This window comes from Ambystoma mexicanum, chromosome 10 (genome assembly GCF_040938575.1).
Source record: "Ambystoma mexicanum isolate Mex_15411 chromosome 10, UKY_AmexF1_1, whole genome shotgun sequence".
In the NCBI taxonomy this organism is placed as follows: domain Eukaryota; kingdom Metazoa; phylum Chordata; class Amphibia; order Caudata; family Ambystomatidae; genus Ambystoma; species Ambystoma mexicanum.
The window spans coordinates 487,436,155-487,456,200 of record NC_090932.1 but is presented as its reverse complement, the minus strand read 5'-3'; positions in this window follow the sequence as shown (position 1 = coordinate 487,456,200).

Sequence of the window (20,046 nt, the reverse complement as noted above, 5' to 3'; positions counted from 1 at the left end):
ACTCCCCTGTCAAATTACACGCAATCTATATTTGACCTAAAGACATATTTCATAGATACACAGTGGTTTGAAATTACATGCACCCATCACATATCACATGTGGTATACCTGTTCAAACTCTGCTCTTCCTGGGGGCTTGGGTTCAAAAATGGCGACATATTTCACTTTTTGGTCGGGTTACCAATATTGGATTTGTCCCCGCATTTACACAAATGTTCGCAAAGCATGTGGGCATTAGGTGGTGGGGTGTCAGATTTTTAACATACATACATTTAGAGTAATATCCTCTTTTCCGCTAAAAACCCCCATGAACATACCACCGGGTCCTAACACGTCTTCAAATGTGCACAGAAAAATCACAAGAATAATGATATCACTTATACAATTTTCACAAGTCTGCTCTATGAATAATCCATCTTTTTAGATTTATTTTCTGGCCCCAAAGGGGTTCGGTTTCCGAGGTCACATGGTGTAGAAACCAGTTTATCCAGTTTCTGCCAAGCTCAGAGACCCTGCCCCTCCCAGCTTCTGCCAAGAGGAAGCTATTTTACGGTCCCCCTAATAAACCATCTGCCTGGGCCCTGGAAGGCCCATTGTTCAAAAGGAAGCCATTTACGACTACCCTAATAAACCATCTGCCTGGGCCCAGGACAGGCCTTTGTTCAACTCCCTGTAGCTGCTCCACCCCTAATCTAATCAGAGAGGTGACAACTCCTTTTGGCAAGGGGAAGAGTGGCTGAGCAGGTCTTAACTCCTGTGCGGGTAGATGTCAGGCAGAATTCAGTTCCTTAAGCCAGGCCCCAGCTAATGTCACTTCTAGTTACCCAGTTTTCTGCATTCAAATAAACTAACAATTTTTACACATGCAGCTAGAATGCTGATTCTAAGTTTAAAACTATGACATTTAAACAATTGAAACCTATGTGACACTCAAAAGTAGGTCACTCATTTCTTTTAAACATTTAGATTTTTAGTGTCTTTCAGTCCAAATTTACTTAAACTGCTGAAATCCACAGCTCAGCCAGTTTTGCTATCAACATTATTTTAGGCTCATCCTCTTTCCAGATTTTGTATGCCCACAAGACTTTATTCTGTCAAATGTCTGCTGGTGTTCAGTGAGATTGTTGGATATTCTGCAATGTTTGAAATGGGCATTCTGAGCTTGCCTTCAGAGAAACAAAGGGTGATTTTTACAGTGCTTTCTAGCGAACAGGCACTGCTGTTTTTCTCTTTGGCACCCCATTTCACTCATGGCTCTTCTGACAGAGCACACCCGCACCGGGGGGTGGCAAGTCAGGCGACTATTTTGGTGTGCGCACAAACTGCGCGGTTTTCATAGATTCTGGCGCACATGTGGGCTTTTTCGGCCATCTTGGATTTCCTAAGCCCACAGCACCAAATGTTGTAGCATAATAGTCCAAACGTGGGTCAGAACACCCAACATAACCTGGCATGCATGCTGGGTCAACTTTGAATTGCTTCTGTGATCAGACCAGTTGAAAGGTGGCAGTTTCCATGGAAGTGGGTCTATGCAGTGCAGAAAATGTGTACGCCACTCACTACCTACATGTACAAGGACTCCATGGTGTGTGCCAGGAAATGTGAAGGCAGTGCAATGTCAAATTCAGACATCACGTGCATTGTGCATTCAATGTGTACCATATCTGGAAGCCAAGCACCCCTCCACCCCAGTACCAAAGCAGGGATGCCTAGCATGGTATCAAAAGGCTGACCATACACCTGTGTATTGACAGGAAGTGTTGACTGGCATCAACAGCTTAATGTGATTCAAGTGACAACACTGCAAATGATGCTGGGACAGTAAGCAGGACACATGATGAAAACTCTGGATTCCGCCCATGTGTGAAGAAGACACAACAACAGTTGGACAGAGTCATTGGCCACTGAACAGGCTGAGGCCTGTGAGCCACACAGATTGTCAGACCCTAAACATGTGTGCAATGCAGGACTGAGCCACAGTTGACATGGGAAGGCTGATGAGATGGCAGGCAATGTATGTAACCAAGGACTTGTATTACAGTGATCATCCAGTCAAGGACACATAGGGGCATGCGTGCAATGCACATGGAGCATGAATGGGCACTCATGTCCCTGCGGGACATCTGACCTATGCACAGTACAAGTTAGATACCCTGCATCAAGTACTAAGGCTGTACCACACGGCATATGTTTGGCAGATTCTACGCTGGAAGTTATCATCTACACAGGACGCATGAACAAGAAAGTACACATTGGCAAGATTGAAGAACACCAGTGCAACGGTGGAACTGGGGTGCAGAGTGGCGGAGGAGGGGCAAGGGAGCATGCCTACATGGAGTCCCCACATGCAGGCAGAGGAGACATGCATGACGGAAGCATTGCATTACTTACACATCAGAACCATGTACACGTCACATGTAGCGGCAATCATGCACAACACATCCCACAAGTGAAACACACGCGTCCTCAACTAACACGCATCAACACTCACTGGACTGGGCATCAAAGTCCAGCATCTCTCCCACTCCTTCGACCAATTCAGGTGGTATGAACTCCGCAACGAGTGACTCATGCGGAGTGAGCTCTTACTCCTCTGGTGCAGGCCCACCGCCAGTCACCAGAGTCAAGTTGTAATTAGAGGCACGCTTAGCCTTGGTGCTGCGTTTGATGTCATTCCAACGCTTTTTGCACTCTTGCGCCGTGCGCACCTCATGGCCGAATGAACTGACATGTTCCGCAACATGCTTCCAGTGGGTGTCACGTTGTGCAGCCGTAGTCTGACTATTGGCACCCACTAGCATGTCACGGCTGTGGCCCCGCACGTAGTCCACGAGGAAGTCCAGTTCCTGCTTACAGAAAGGCTTCTTCCTCGACGTGCAGGAGGTTGTGGCTGTGTGTGGGGTCCCAGCCTGTGCTGCAGGTGCAACCTTCCTCCTCTTGGACTGTGGCGCAGACCCTGGCTGGCTAATGCCGCCCTGACCAGTATGGCCAGTGGGTTCGGTGGATTGAGCCAAGGGAGTGGCAGGTGGAGGGATGACCAAAGGCCTGACTCGTGTCAGTGGCAGCTGGGTGCCCACTAATGGACCCTGCGCAGCAACATCAGCTGTGGCAGGGTCATTGACCGCAACGGTCCTGGTAGGCAGACTCACAAACGGGGTGCTGTTGGGTGCATCTGCCCCTGCACTTGGCAACACCCGGCTGTTCGGGGCAGCAGATGACATGACTGCCCCAGGGACACGTGTCTTGGTCTGAGCAGCCCGGCCGGCCCCTATGGTTCCCCTCCTGGCCTGTTGGAGATCTACCAAGGGCTCCTCATGTGCCAACGCAGCCTGCGCTGGCAGACCCCGAGCCTGGGTGGCGGTGTCCACAGCTGCACCTGCAGCTACCACTACCCTTGGGCCCGTGGCAGTCGATGGAACGGACTGCCGGGTCACACGGGCGCCAGTGCCAGATGCAGAAGATGCATCCCCCGGAACCACAGGGGGTGATGGCATGACTGCACTGACACATGGCACAACATTGTGCTCAAGTGGCGCACCCCTGCCTCTTCCCCCTCTGTGGCCGCCCTGGACACCCTGGAGTCCCCCTACTCCCTGGTCACCACGGCCACGAACCTGACCACGCCCGCCACGAGGAGGACGCCCAGCTGAGGCGCCCCTCACCTTTGGTTTCCTCCCAACCATGGCACAGATGTAGTAGTGCCGGCACAGATGGAGTGGTGCCAATGGGAGGTGTACACCACAATTGACCTGGGCAATTGGGGTGAAGGGGGTGGGATGAAAGATGTTAACAGCCCCCCTGCACCTGCAAGGCTGTATGTGACCCCGGTGATGTAGTGACGGGTCACGCAACGCTCAGGCACCCCAAAACTGCAGTAAAACCGGGCACGCAAGCCTGCAGCTTACGTGCGTGGATTCAACCTCCCGCAGTACGCGGTGACACCCAGTAACACGAATAACGCGTACGCATGGGACACGCAGGCTTCTATGACATCGAAAATGGGTGCGATACACAGGGGTACCCGCAGTGGGAAAAAGAGCGTTTGCGACTCACCGTCTGACTAGCGCGATGCAGAAAAACACGCGTAGCCAATACACCTGCCAAAAGACGAGATACGTCCTTGATAGCTGTGAAGTTGTGATGGCGCGTGAAACAACAGGAAGCAGCAACACACGTCGATCTCCACGAAAGGCACGTATAGCGAACTGCTGGGCCCGCTCGCCTTTAACCCGTGCTGAGGGAAACGCCCGTGCGCATCACGTCACTTACGCGCATGGGCCCTTTCCTCAGATTACACGCGGATGTGCAGTTTTTCACGCGCACTGAAATGCCCATGCACGCCTGTGTGCGTCACGTCACAGGGGCGCTTGCGCTTGAGGGGCCTTCTGTCCAATGAAATAGCGTATGCATGCAGACGCACTTACGCGCTAAGGGCCTTTCCTCGAATTACACGCTGACGTACAGAATTTTCACGTGCCAAATCACTCCGTATCAAGCTAGCCACGCGTAAGCACACGGAAGACCACGCTCCTGCCCAGAAGGCCGAATAACTGCCCCAGAGCCCCGAGCACGCTCCAACCTGCCATCTGCTGCTGCCTGACTGCCTGCTGCCCACGTGCCCTGCCATTTGCTGCCTGCACATCAGCCAGGGGTGCTGTTGCTGTGACCACCCCTGCCAGAACTGAAGACTCCCGACTAGGATTCCATCGCTCCACAGCCCAGCCCCAGGACCCAGTTTCCCACCCACTCCTGCCTCTGGGGTTGTCATGTCGGGCACTGCAACATCTGGCACCACTGACAACCCCCGGCCAGAGAGGCAGAGGGGCACCAGCTTCAGTGCCAGGGAAGTTGGTGTCCTGGTGGAGCAAGTCCTGGGGCAGTATGATGCCCTCTTCGGAAGTTCCCGCGCCGACAAGGAAGGACGGACTCGGATCTGGACTGACATCGTGACTGCCATCAACGAGGAGGAGGTGGCAGTCCGCGACTTACAACATGTCAAGAAGCGCTGGGAGGACTTCAGGTCCAGGACCCTGAACAAGGCCCGGCGCCTCTTGAAGGCAGCGGATGCTAAGGGGGGCCCGGGCCACTTGTCGGAAGATCAGATGAGGGTCCTGGAACGCATATCCCCAGCCCTCCACATCCAGGTCCTTGAGAGGCAGACCCGTCTGGAGTCGAGCGGTAAGTGTACATGCATCCTGATTGTGAGCTGTGCGTGTGGTGATGTTTCAGTAGTGTGCAGGTCGCACATCTGTTTGTATGGGGTCGGGTATGGGTGGGGGTGTACAGGGCCGTGAGGCTAACACATGCGAGGGCTGTAATGTGTGAGACATGGATGGTGCTTGTGTGTGTAGGCTTGAATGCCAAACGCAGTTGTGTGGGCACACATGTTTGGAAGAATCTGTATGTAAGTAGACTTGTTCGTGATGTCACGCATGTATGTTGTTTTCAGCTGCATGTATCAGCACTGTGTACATGTGCATGTGTGTGTATTTGACAAGGGTGCAACAGTGATGCAACATGGATGCATGTGACAGCGGGATGTGGAAGCCTGATTGGCAGATGTGACATGGATGCCCAACTGAACACTGCGACACTTGGCAGAGGTGTACACATGCATGCAAGTGTGGTGGTGTGTGTACATGTGTAGTGCACTTCCTGGGCAGAGACGGTGCTGTGAAGCACAGCGGCGGGGATCGCACCGCCAGCAGGAGACGCAAGGCCCGGCTCCCCTCCCAGGTTATGATCTCGTCGGGGAGTGAGGAGTCCGGTGCCGCGTCCCAGGCCGCAGCTGCCGGGGGAAGGTCCAAGAGGCGGAGGTTTGAGTTGGACTCCTCGGCAGCAGAAGGGGCAGCTGGGACCCCACAGGGCCCAACGGGGGAAGATGGCATGGAGTCATCCAGGTTGGTGGGGGGTTTGGTGGAGGAGGAGGCCGTGCAAGCAACAGAGACGGGGTCTGGAGGTGGGGATCCCACTGGTGCTAGTGGTGCAGTGCAGGACCAGGGACAGGAGGCAGCACAGGCCGCCGCGGAGGTGCCTGTGTGCAATCCTGTCCCTGATCTTGTCCCTGCATCATCTTGCACCAGCAGGGATGCCTACGTCCAGACCCGTTTTCAGGAAGGGGATGAGCTCACGACAACTGGCCTTCCTCTTCCTGCAGACGTGGCTATCCGGGTCCGGGTTGAGCCTGTCCTGACTGGTGTGGCGTTGCGTCAACGGGCCATGCGAGGTGACCTGCAGTCTTTTCGTGAGGAGATTGCACGTCATCTCGAATGGCTCATTGACCGCGTCGGTCTACTGGGACAGGTCACCCAGGCCAGATTCCTCCGTTTGATGGGGCTTGCTCCGACCCCCTCCTCAACTGAACCCCCTATGCGCCAGTCGTCCTCCGTGCCATCTTCCCACCCATCAGTCACCTGGGTGCCTTGTGGAGCTGCCTCTGACGGTGCGGCCAGGCTGGTGGAGGAGGCATCTCTGCCACAGTCTGGAGTCGGACGTCCAGCAGGGCTGGCCACATCAACGACTGCACCCCAGCCGGCGGAGGATGTGCAGGCAGCAGGAGGCAGTGCACGGGCAGAGGCACAGCAGCAGCAGCAACGTGGTGGGAGCCATGAAGGCTCGGGGCCTTCAACATCGGAGGGGCAGGCATCGGCCGGAGGGCAGGAGGACCCAGGACAGGGAGTGTCTTCCGTGTGGCAGCGGTTGGGCCACACCATAGATGCGGAGCGGCAGCGGGCAGAAGAGGCACGGCTCACAATGGTCAGAGCGGAGAACTCCATGCGGAGGGCCCTGAGGCAGGCCGAGTGCCTCGAGGCAATCCGCAGGGGTTTGGAGGTGGACACGTCGACGGCCCTGCGGAGCCTCGGGGCCATGGAGGAGGACCGCTTCTGGGACATTGAGCAGGAGTTCGATGATGCCCTGGCCCGGGACATCCAAAAGTGAGCCGTCAGACTAGCCCGCTGCCCTTGTACATAGTTATGTAGTTAGTGTTAGGTTTCCTTTGTTTTTGATTTTATTTTGGACCTTTTGGACAATGGGCCACATTTTTGTATATAGTTTTTTTTTATTAGTTAGTGTTGTTACATAGGTTTCATTTATTTTGTTGGGATAATGGACCATGGCTTGTTCGTCTGTACATAGTTCACTGTTGGATTTTCTTTTTCTTTCACAATTTACCCATGGAGCAATAGCTTTCAATTATAATTTTCCATTGGATTTTCTTTTGTGGACTGTGACCTTGCACACCATTCCTTTGGATTATGATTTTTGGTTTTGCTTTTTTTCACAGACATGCTTCTTTTCATTTTTGTATATTCCCATTTATGTTTCTTTATTTTTGATTCAATTTATGTTTCCTTAAATACATATTTTTTGATCGAACTTCAATGTGTAGTATCATCTCATTGGTTTCATGTATATCATGATATGGGTTTTGAGATTCACTGACACCCATTGGGTGTATGTGAGGGACATGTGTTTGTTTCCAAACTTGCAATTGGTGTTCTGTCATGTTATTGCCATTTCTGAGTGGGTGGATGCAATACTCGGGTGGGTGTTTTGCATTTGAAGGCTGACCATAGGGACCAGGGATCTAGATTGTGATGACATGTTGGCTGGGGAACATGAGTGGGGGCCCGCTGGCAGGTGCCCCACAGTGCTGGGGGGTGGGGGTGCAGGGGAACATGAGTTGGACATGTGTGGGGGCCTGCTGACAGGTGCCCCACAGTGCTGGGGGGTGGGGGTGCAGGGGAACATGAGTTTGACATGGGTGGGGGCCTGCTGGCAGGTGCTCCACAGTGCTGGGGGTGGGGGTGCAGGGGAACATGAGTTGGACATGGGTGGGGGCCTGCTGGCAGGTGTCCCACAGTGCTGGGGGGTGGGGGTGCAGGGGAACATGAGTTGGACATGGGTGGGGGCCTGCTGGCAGGTGCCCCACAGTGCTGGTCTGTGGGGGTGCAGGGGAACATGAGTTGGACATGGGTGGGGGCCTGCTGGCAGGTGCCCCACAGTGCTGGGGGGTGGGGGTGCAGGGGAACATGTGTTGGACATGAGTGGGGGCCTGCTGGCAGGTGCCCCACAGTGCTGGGGGGTGGAGGTGATAGGGGACATGAGTGGGGGCCTGGTGGAGGCTGCCCCTGCACTGCTGGGGGGTGGGGGTGGTGGGAGACATGGGTGGGGGCCTGGTGGAGGCTGCCCCTGGTGGCTGGGGGGTGGGAGTGGTGGGAGACATGGGTGGGGGCCTGGTGGAGGCTGCCCCTGGTGGCTGGGGGGTGGGGGTGGTGGGAGAGATGGGCGGGGGCCTGGTGGAGGCTGCCCCAGGTGGCTCGGGGGTGGGGGTGATAGGGGACATGCGTGGGGGCCTGGTGGAGGCTGCCCCTGCACTGCTGGGGAGTGGGGGTGGTGGGAGACATGGGTGGGGGCCTGGTGGAGGCTACCCCTGCACTGCTGGTGTGTGGGGGTGCAGGGGAACATGAGTTGGACATGGGTGGGGGCCTGCTGGCAGGTGCCCCACAGTGCTGGGGGGGTGGGGGTGCAGGGGAACATGAGTTGGACATGGGTGGGGGCCTGCTGGCATGTGCCCCACAGTGCTGGGGGGTGGGGGTGATAGGGGACATGGGTGGGGGCCTGGTGGAGGCTGCCCCTGCACTGCTGGGGGGTGGGGGTGGTGGGAGACATGGGTGGGGGCCTGGTGGAGGCTGCCCCTGGTGGCTGGGGGTTGGGGGTGATAGGGGACATGAGTGGGGGCCTGGTGGAGGCTGCCCCTGCACTGCTGGGGGGTGGGGGTGGTGGGAGACATGGGTGGGGGCCTGGTGGAGACTGCCCCTGGTGTCTGGGGGGTGGGGGTGGTGGGAGACATGGGTGGGGGCCTGGTGGAGGCTGCCCCTGGTGGCTGGGGGTGCAGGGGGACATGCGTTGGTGGGCAGTAGTGCAAGTTGACATGTGGGTTGGCTGGGGGGCATGGCCATGGTGGATGGGGTGCCTGCAGGACATGTGCAGGGTAGGCCCCTGTGGTGTGGGCCACCTGCAGAGGCCATGGATGGTGTAGAGGGAACACCTGGGAGGACCAACACGTGCAATTCACGTGTGGTGCTCCCCGTGCACCCCTGTAATACGCGTACCCTGATGGAATCGCGTGTGATACTTTCCGCGCACCCCGAAATACACGTACCCAGGACATTCGCGTGTGGAACTTCCCGTGCACCCCTGGAATACACGTACCCTGCTGATATCGCGTGTGAAACTTCCCGCGCACCCCAAGATACACATAGCCAGGACATTCGCGTGTGGAACTTCCCCCGCACCCCTGGAATACACGTAGCCAGGACATTTGCGTGTGGAACTTCCCACGCACCCCAAGATACACGTAGCCAGGACATTCGCGTGTGGAATTTCCTGTGCACCCCTGGAATACACGTAGCCAGGACATTCACGTGTGGAACTTCCCGCGCACCCCAAGATACACGTAGCCAGGACATTTGCGTGTGGAACTTCCCGCGCACCCATGGAATACACGTACCCTGCTGATATCGCGTGTGAAACTTCCCGCGCACCCCAAGATACACGTAGCCAGGACATTTGCGTGTGGAACTTCCAGCGCACCCCTGGAATACACGTACCCTGCTGATATCGCATGTGAAATTTCCGGGCACCCCAAGATACACGTAGCCAGGACATTCGCGTGTGGAACCTCCCGCGCACCCCTGGAATACACGTACCCTGCTGATATTGCGTGTGAAACTTCCCGCACACCCCAAGATACACGTAGCCAGGACATTCGCGTGTGGAACTTCCCGCACACCCCTGGAATACACGTACCCTGCTGATATCGCGTGTGGAACTTCCCACGCACCCCTGATATACACGTACCCTGCTGAATTCACGTGTGAAAATTCCTGCGCACCCCTGATGTACACGTATCCTGATGGAATCGCGTGTGGAACTTCAAGTGCACCCCTGAAATACACGTACCCAGCTGAAATGACGTGAGGTACTTCCCGCGCACCCCAGTGATACACGTAGCCCGCTTGCCGTGCTGGTACAGGGTTAGCGCAGCCCTTTGCGCTGGATTGGGGATTTTGATGGCTTTTCCCTGCCGAGAGGCGTTCTTGGGGGCGTAACTGGCGCTGCTGCAGGGTCACTGCGCCACTGTGCGCCACGGCTGGTTTTGGTAGCTGGAATCCATGAATATGCTGTGTGCGGAAATGGGTTTTGGCGTACGCGGCTGGCGCAGGGATTTGCACGCGCCCACTGTGCGCCAGCCGCGTGTGCCACTTGTGCGCTAAATTCTATGAATTACCCCCTTAGTGTCTTAACTCACAGAGCTTTAGGGGATGAGCCACGTTTTTACGTTTTTCCTGAAGGTCCAATAGGAGGGTTCCTTTCTCATGGCGATGTGCAGATTGTTCCAGAGCTTAGCAGCAATGACAGGACAGCTCGATCCTCCTGTTATCTTTCCAGTGAAGTTAGGCATTCTTAAGAAGTCATAGTTCATGGATCTTAGTGGGCGAGGTGGCGTGTATTTTTCCATATGAAGTGAGAGGTAAGCCAAGGCGGTTGTTGTACATAGCTTTATTTAGCGTTCAAACCAAAAAAAGAACTGTATCATCACATACTTAACATCATGTATAAAAACAGCATGTTATATATACCAATACACGGAAAAAGGTTGAAAACAAAATCCAAAAAACGTCGACACTAGACAATTTCCGCCCTGTATAGCCAAGCTCTACGTACACATTTTGCAATGTAATAAATTACGTTTACATCGGAAATTACTCTGACAAAATGACACTGCCTGTTCAGTTGTTTGTTCTAATATCCTTTAAAAGAAACACTGGTAATAAATATCTCTTTTTCAAATAAGTATAACCAGGGCAAAACAATAAAAACATTTTCGATTGTCTCCTCAGGGTTGCCACAAACTTTAAAGTACATCTCCCGAGAGCTTGACCAAGTCACTGTACATTTAGCTACCTTGACTGAATTAGTGTATAATTGTATGAATATGATAATGTCTATAATTAGTCGGCTCCCTCTGGTCCCCCTTCTTATGAATTGGTACTGTAGCGGCACTTCGCCATGAATGAGGGAAAGTTCCCTTCGCAGCTGTGAAGTCAAACACACTTTTGAGCAATGGGGCCCATACACAGGGTTCGTCCTGAAACAGATTGATTGGTGCTCTATCTGGCCCTGGAGCTTTCCTCCCACCCAAGCCTGTTATAGCCTCTTCCACTTCAGCAATGGTATAGGTTGCATGCTCACCCCTTCTGCCCCCCATTCTACCCCTTTCTATAGATTCTTGAGCATAGAGTGTGATAAAATGTTGCTACCAATTACTCAGGGAGATATGACTAGACCTCTGATAGCTCTGTTTGCAAACACATCTGCCAACTAGCTTCCAGAAATTAACCTGGTCTCCTTTTCTGCAACATGCTAATACATTATCCCATTTTCCTCTTTAAACTTTACCTTTTTAGTTGCTACCTTTATCTTATAGGTAGACCTTAATTTCCTTAGGTGTGACCTGTCTATCTGGGCTGTATTCCTTAGATAATCTATTAAATCAATCTTCGTCCTCTGGCAGTCGCTATCAAACCACCCTTTGTTAGCCAAAGCCTGCTTCTGCTTTTTCCCCACTGGTGTACTCAAGAAATTAGGAAGTACCTTCATCATATCTTCATATGCGTCATCAATTCTAGAGGAGATATTGCCACCAAAACAAATGTCTGTGATATAAGTTAGAATGCTAGCATATATGTTTGGTTTGGTTATCTGCAAATCTAACAATGACCCTTTGAGCACCCTATTAGAATACCCCATCACCGTAATAGAACTCCCATCCCTCATACCTCCATGAATGCTTTCTCTGTCAGGACTAGCACTCAATATCCAACTCAGGGGATAGTGGTCGCTGTCGTCACGTGTCATTACTTTCATACTTGTTACCCTGTCCCAGTCATAATCTATACGGGAGCTACCCTGGCTACCTGCATAGGTTGATCTTGCAGGTTTGTTTGGGAGAACGCTCCTGTTACATGCTCGAAAGTTTAGCCTCATTACTTCTGCTGCGGCAGGGAGAGTTCTAGCAGGTTTAATTGTCTCTAGCACAGGAATCTCAAAGGCTGCATCGTGGCCATCTAGTCCTACCATAGGTTCATTTTGAATGTTAAAATCGCCCCGTTGCCAGAATTACAGGGGGGGTTGGTTAAGGGTAACTGTCTGAGTGTTCTTAACTACCTGTCTCATAGCTTGAAAACTTGCGAGACTGGTGGGACCACCGACTCTACCATAGATGTTAAATAATATCAACATCAGGTATACAGATACGGTTGGCATCAGTTTAAGAGAAACATCCATGTCTGAGATTACAAGTATTGCCAACCCCCACTTTGGTCTACCTCTGGGCCCTTGTCTTGTGCTCAGGCAGAAAGAGCTAAACCCAAGTGACTCAAATTGGTTCCCTGCCAAATTCTAGGAAAGAACGTGTATTTTTGCTCCTGCTTCATCTGCCTCCAATTGGTGATTTTCATAAACCATAGTTGGGGGAGACGTGCTGAGGATACCACAGAGTCAATCAACCCCATCCAACCCCACTTCCCACATTTTGGCTGATGGTTCTGATGGTTCACAGATCTTATCAGGGGCCCCCCGTGATGTGTGATGTATCCGTGGTGCTCTTGGGTGAATAGAGACTGCAGTGCAAGCAGGGGGAGAGGATCGTAACTCTATTGATAAAAGTCCATCTACTACGTATTGCACTTTCAGAGAGATTTGAATAGAGTCTGTATTTCCGTTAGACATCCTACCTCATGTACAGTATAAAATATAATTGCAAATTACAGATTTACAACCCCTCACGTGTTGAAACCAGTGAATGCTTTTATTTGCCAGTGAACATTGTACCTCATGCCTACTACCCCCCAGTCTTGAGTCATTGTAAACATACACGTCCTGACCTTTCCTTTTTGTTTAATTCTAACTGTATACTACAGGGGTCCCAGCAGAACCTGGTGGCTGTCGGATACGGATTTGGAAACCATTAGTGCTGTAAGAGGGGCAATCGGTGACTTTGTTCCTATAAATGAGATATGGCGGAATGGCCGTCACAGGAAGTAAAGCACTGCTAGGTCCCTTCCTTATTATAAAACCTGCGTGATTCCAATTGGGTGGGCAAGGACCCTTATGGAGAGCCCCAGATCTGCCCTTCTCTATGGTTGGAACTACTGTAGGAATGGTGTTATTTGGTTGGGATTTAATTTGAGACTTATTATTCATTGGCTTTTTGAGCGGGGCAGTAAACAGTTCCTGTGTATCACACACAGAGACTGATGGTGCAGCTTGTATCTTCGCAGCCTCGATATTTGCAGTCAATCTTACTTCAGCACTCTTCAAAGAATTTACTTCATTCATAACTTTAGACAAAGCAGCAAGGATTTCTTGATGGCAAATACAGCGAATATCTGCAGACCTGCTGCTGTGAATTATCCACACTTGAGTCTCCATGGGCTTGGCTCCTCCTCCTCTAATATTTGGGCTGGCTGACTGTGCCTTCATTTGTTGTGTGGGTTTCTCCCTGCCCTTCTTTCCAGCCCTCATTTTCCCTCCTTTGGACCAGTTTGAGATATCATCCTGGAATGGACCTCCAAACTCAATCCTCACAGTGGTCAGACAGAGAAATGTCAGACACCAGGGAGGTAACGAGGGAAGGTGTATGTATATGAACGGTTCTGGCACATCTAGACAAATTACACTGACTGATCACAGGCAGCCGAGGTGGAGCAAGGTACAAGCAGTACTTGTTTGGCACCTACAGGTCTTGAAGTGGTCGTTTCGTTGATTTCCATAGAAATTGTTATCACCTCAGAAACCTTCGATTCTAGCGGTGGAGAGGTGCCCTCTATAGACACTGCATCCAGTATGGTGCCCATTACAAGTGTTTTTCTTGTTTTTCTTTTTTTAAAGCTTTGTAACAACCCAATATAAAAATTAAAAAAAATGTAAAAAAAATTACAAGTGTTAATTGGGGAAGGGGAATAAATAGCGTGACATTCAATTGGCCCCCTGCCCAGCTGAATATCCAGGCTCTGGACTGGAATTACATATTTCCTTCCTTCATTTTGTGTAAGGGGGTTTGAAACTTTGTGCACATCCAGGGGGTCTGGCTGCATTTTTTATCGCTCTTTTGGTGCCCTGACCACATGAAAATCCCTTCTAAAGAGTAGTGACTCCTGGGGCTTTCTCCAGGGGGTGCAATCGAATTACTGCCAATTGCGAGTGCTAAACATTGGGTTTCACAGTTGGTAGTCGGTGCGTGACTTATGGGCAGCCCAGCTAATTTGGCTGCAGGACTCGTCTTTGCACCTTTCTCTGTACTGTTAGTATCAATTGTCCCTATATCTCTTAAAAAGTCCGTTATTTCCTTTATCGGGACGTTTATGTAATCTATTGGTTGAAAAAGTTTAAAGTTTCCTGTGTCCTTGGGCCGGTGATAGTAGATGTGCGGCTTTCCTTTTACCTGGCTTAAACTAATAAATTGGATCAATGTCAGAACAGAATTAATCAGCAATGGAGTAGCGTCCACAAATTAATTCCAATAAAAAACGGTTCTGTGGAGATCAGACGCAGCTGGCAAAGTAACACAAGATAAGCAAAGCTATACAGATAAGGCTGGGCTGTACAAAACTATGCAAATCAGTGCCAATCAGGCGTGGTCAATTCAAGCTGTTCAAGTCGACCACGAGAAAAGACTGAATGATCTGGGCAAATATATATATTTGATTTTGATTTTGAGGGATTTATAAAGCGCACAAGACAGAATGAACCGTATTCAGGCGCAGATGTTAACTACTGCTGAAGTGTTGGAATACAGAGTAAGGGCAGAAGTATAACTCTAGTTCTACCATTTTCCTCCTTATTTAAATAGGAAGGTTGTATATACAAGTCGGGCTAAAACCATGCGGGCGAAATAAATCGAACAGGGACCAATGCCAACCCGTTCGAGAACTGTGCAAACATCTGTGTGTTTACAAAATTCCTAATACAAAATTCTAAAACACTGTAATAAAATCGGCTGCTGCACATTAATCAATGGTATCTCCTTCCTCCACGCGTAAACATTCTTAGATCATGGAGGACATAAGATTTATAAAGTCATCCCATAGGGACCATTAATCAGAGTTCTGTGCAGCCAATGTCGCTGATAATAACGAAGTTGGAGAAAACAGAGCAGTTTTCCTCTATGGGTTAGATTGAGTGCAATTCTTTTAAGAGGCACAAACGTTGTCAATTAGACTCAGTTACAGTGTTTAGCGGCATAGGCTTAGTCAGTTTATAATTGATCACACCCCAAAGCAGCCAAAGGTAGTTTTCCTTATTCCCCCGCTGGCTGCCGCAGACATTGATGACAGCAGCACGCTTTTCGCCAGTGGGCTTACACCGCAAGAGCAAGCTGGTAGAGTTTTAAGGTAGCTGCTTCTTTTCTTCCTCCACGAGGGGCGTGGACAACTCCTCCAACACACACAAGTCAGGGAGACAGTGCAGACAGTAGCACGCTTTTCACTTAAGCAACAAGGGCGAGCCGGTGGACTTCTTAAGGTGTCTGCTTCCGTCTTTCCTCCATGGGGGGCGTGGCCATTCCTCCAACACATGCCAAGCCTGGGGGACAGTGCAGACAACATCACCCTTTTCACCCTTTTCGCCAGTGGGCTTACGCCACAAGGGCGAGATGGTAGAGTTTTTAAGGTGGCTGCTTCCTTCCTTTCTCTGCGGGGGGCGTGCCCAACTCCTCCAACACACTCCAAGGTGGAGCCATGTTTTGGATATGGCGAGCAGGTCAAGATCGTTGGTGATCAGGAGGTCATGAATTTCAGGGGCATGCTCAATGACTGTTCTGGCATTGATCAGGGCGCATTTGAGGGACTTGTTAAGGGTGGCTGGGAGGAGTGTGGAAATGAGTGAGCATAGTGTTTGGGGAATGGGGGGCCAGGTGTGCAAGTGGGAGGAGCTTGTTTCTAGTGTGGATGAGGATGGTGGTGTGGAGGGAGCAGTGGGATTTTTGGGGCTAAAGGATCTCCAAGTGCGGTGCTGGAGGCAATCGTTTCTAATGGATCGAGGGGGTAGACCGGTCGGGGGAGTGGGTGCCATGTTGTCAGCAGACAAGAGATGGGTGAGAAATGCGCTTATTTGATGCAATGGTTTGTGGGCTTTGATGGGACAGCGTGGTGGGGAGAAGTCTGAAAAACACATTTTGGGTCATTTGGTGATGGAAAGGGGATGGGAGGGTGTGGGAGTGGAAAAAAAAGATTATCTGATGTTGTTTCTGTTGGTTGAAAAAGGCTGGGCAGGTGTTGTAGCTGTCCGCGAACACAGCAGCAGTTTGCGGACAGCGCAGTGAACGGACAGCTTGGAAAAGACATTTGGGATTATTTGATGGCTTCAAGAGGACATAGAAATGGTATGGAAGAGGAATGAAGATAATGTAGAGCTGTTTTTATACGTGAAAAAAGGGTTTGGAAATTCTGCCGGGTCAGCGGTAAATTTCGGGGTTTGCAGGCATTTCGATTGGAAGTGGGTGGGGGTGAGTACAGATGGACATGATACAATACACAATGAGCTCCCACTGCACTCTGTTTTCCATTCACTGTTAATCAATATATATAGAACTCCCTCACAAAGCAGACGCTGTGGCGTGTGCAACACACAGCCATAAGCGCACCTTCTGCATTTCGCTCAACAAACACACCATGTACCACAGTCTGTGCATGCAATTCACACACAAAAACCTTATTGACCAATCCTGTGTCCTCCACAGGCCCAATTCTATGGCTGCCATCTGCAAAATGGCGTATGTCACACGTGCAACCCTGCAATTATTTTTTTACTTCAGTGCAGCCTGTATATTGGAAAGCAAAATATCATTGCCACTGGTCGGCAAATAAATTCCAATAACTTTGAAAAGGTGTATTTAATGACAAACAATGTTGTCGTTCTCACAAGAGAACATCCCAGCAGCATGCAATAAGTCACGCATGCTTCGGTTGATTAGACCCCTTCAAACCTCTGGCTGGCGACAACAATCATTGGAATAGTCCCACACTATTTGTGGTGGTATACATGAGAAAAGCACCTTGGCAGTGGGAAAAATGCGTTTCACTGCTTTCATCAACTTCTTGAGTTGACGGTACACACGGGAACAAGCCATGGAACCCAAATACAATGCTCTATAGTAAACTACCACAGCATACACAGTTGTGGAAGTGGCCACTAATCAACATTCAGCAAGCAGACCGACGAAATTGCGCACATCGCCACAGCACCACAAAATGTCCACTGCCTCCAAATCAAAATCACAAAGAAAGCCTTTTTCTAAGGCATACTGGAACAGATCTTCCACAAAATCATTACTGACTACCAAAATAGTGCGTCTGTCCATCTCTGCCTGCCACCCTCACTGCACAGAGTAATGGAAAAAAATGTTGCTTCCCTTTCCTGTAATGCACACCCCATGCACCTGATTGGACAATTCCCACAGTCCCATTTCCATTTGACAGCATGGTGAGAAGAGCAGAATTTGGCATGTGTGCTTTCTGAAATACTGCGAGGGCCACGCCCCAGCAAAGCAGGAGTAGTCCTTCCCTTTCCACTACTGTTGCTCCACCAACTACCTCATTGGCTACTTTTGAATAGTGACACACGCTTCCACCAATCGCATCCAAGCCGCCATCATCCAACACTGTCACTCCTGTACAACACTTCAAATGTACTGTTACACATTTACAGTACAAGTGGCGTGCCATTCCAAATAACGTACACTACAAAGTTCAGTAAAGTATGCACGATTTCTCCATCTGCATACATCCACATGGCCACCCAGGAAGTGGCACGTGTAATCCTGAAAGTACAGCGGAATCTGCTACCTTTTCTTGATAGTGAGGGATGTGGCGGCGGAAGCAATATCAAGCTGGGTAGTGCCTGCAAGCAACTTTTTTTTGTTTTTTTTCTCTTTATATGTGTTTCTGTTTGTCTCTCCTCACATTTTTACCACATTCTGGTCAATGCTTATTGCACAGTGTAAAAGAAAACTACATTGCCAATGGCACACAAATAAATGCCATTTCTACGGACCCACTGCATATTTTGCGACCTCATGATCTCATAGTGGGTGGAGAACATGCCAGCTGTCTGCATAAATTCACACATGCTTCTGTTTATAAAACACTTTCTGACCTCTGGCTGGGGACAAATTACACCGGCATGGGCCCATACTCCTCTTGGTATTATGCATGAGAAAATGACCTTGGCAGTAGGAAAAATCTGCATCACTGCCTCCAGCAACCTCTTCATGTAACGGATTAAATGTCCACACAATATGTAACCCACATTTAGACTTCCATAGTGCACCACGACAAAGTCAACGTTTGTGACGGAGGCCACATATCTGCAAAGGCAAACCATCCCACCGAAACTGCAGTCACCCTGACAGCCCCAGAAAGCGTCCACTCCATCCAACCCAAAATTACCAGCACTGTGTGTCTCTCCATTTCGACCAACCTCACAACACAGTATTGGAAAGAAATAGTACTGCCCCTCCCTGTCAGCCACACGCTAAATACCTACTTGCCTTTTCCCACAATTCCATTTACATGGCCACCGTCCTCATAATGGCAGTATGTGGCATGTGCACTTTTCCCATCTACAGTGAGGGCCACGGCCCAGTAAAGCAGACACAATACTTCTTCCCTTTGCACTGGCATTTTTGCAGCACTCCCTCATTGAGTGCTGTCAAATTTTCAAACACACAAGCAGCAATCAGATACAAAACCTCTGCATTTCACACTATCATTTCTGTACACCACTCCATATTAACCGTTAAACACTCTCAGTGCATGTTGCGTTTGATTCCAAAGCCCCTCCACCAGAAATGTCTGCTAAAGAATACACGATTGCAGCATCCACAAAGATCCTGTGGTGCAACCAGCACACCTTTGGCCATGCAAACAACAGTGCAGCCCTTGCCCACACCCACCACAACAGTATGGATCCATGCATGTGACCATGTGGGCAGCTAACATTATGCACAAACGTAACATACATAGCAGCACTTCTACCCAACTCCCTCATACCATAAAACACCCATTCACAAAAATGTGTAACAATTAGCAGAATCCACAAATATACCACAGCCTGCACCACCCCTACCCACTGCCATTCACAAAGTATTGTGTCACTGGCAAACTAAGCACAACATCTTCACAACATTGGCCCTACGTCAATTAATCTGCACACAGAAGAGTAACCAAGCACATACAAGCTGCACTTCTACCATACCCTCTTCCATACTCACATTATATAAACACTGCACCCTGTGGCCACACTGCACAACTTCTCACTGCATCATCTCCTGCCGTACACCAAATACTGTAGCATGTTGCAACTATCACCACAACAATGGAACGTACAACACACGCTTTGCAACTCACTTGTGCTGCTGTAGCAAGTCTACAATGTGCTCCACATCCATTCTCCAAAGATCACCACCCTGTGCCTGATGCACTGCCAAACCTGCATTGCTGCAGTGGATGTGCTCCTTGCACACATTCCCCGCACAGTAATGCAACCATGCATGTCAGCATGTTACCAACTTCCACTATGCACATATGCACCACTGACACCAGCACTCCTACCCAGCCTCTGCACCGCAATGGAGCTATACAGCGTAAAATGCTACAGTTACCATAATCTACACATTTTACACAGTCTCCGGCACCCCTATGCCCTTTCATTCACATACTATGGTCTTACCCAATTCCACTCAGAAAGTATTGTGTCACTGCCAACCTAACCACAAAATGTTCACAACATGGCCCCTACTCCAAGCAATTTGCACACAGCAAACTATCCAAGCACATAAGCTGCACTTCAACCATACCCTCTTCCATACTGACAGTATGCACACACTGCACTCAGTGCCCACACTGCATGACTTTTCACTGCACCATCTCCAACCACACATGAAAAACGTTACCATGTTCCAACAGTGACCTCACCTGC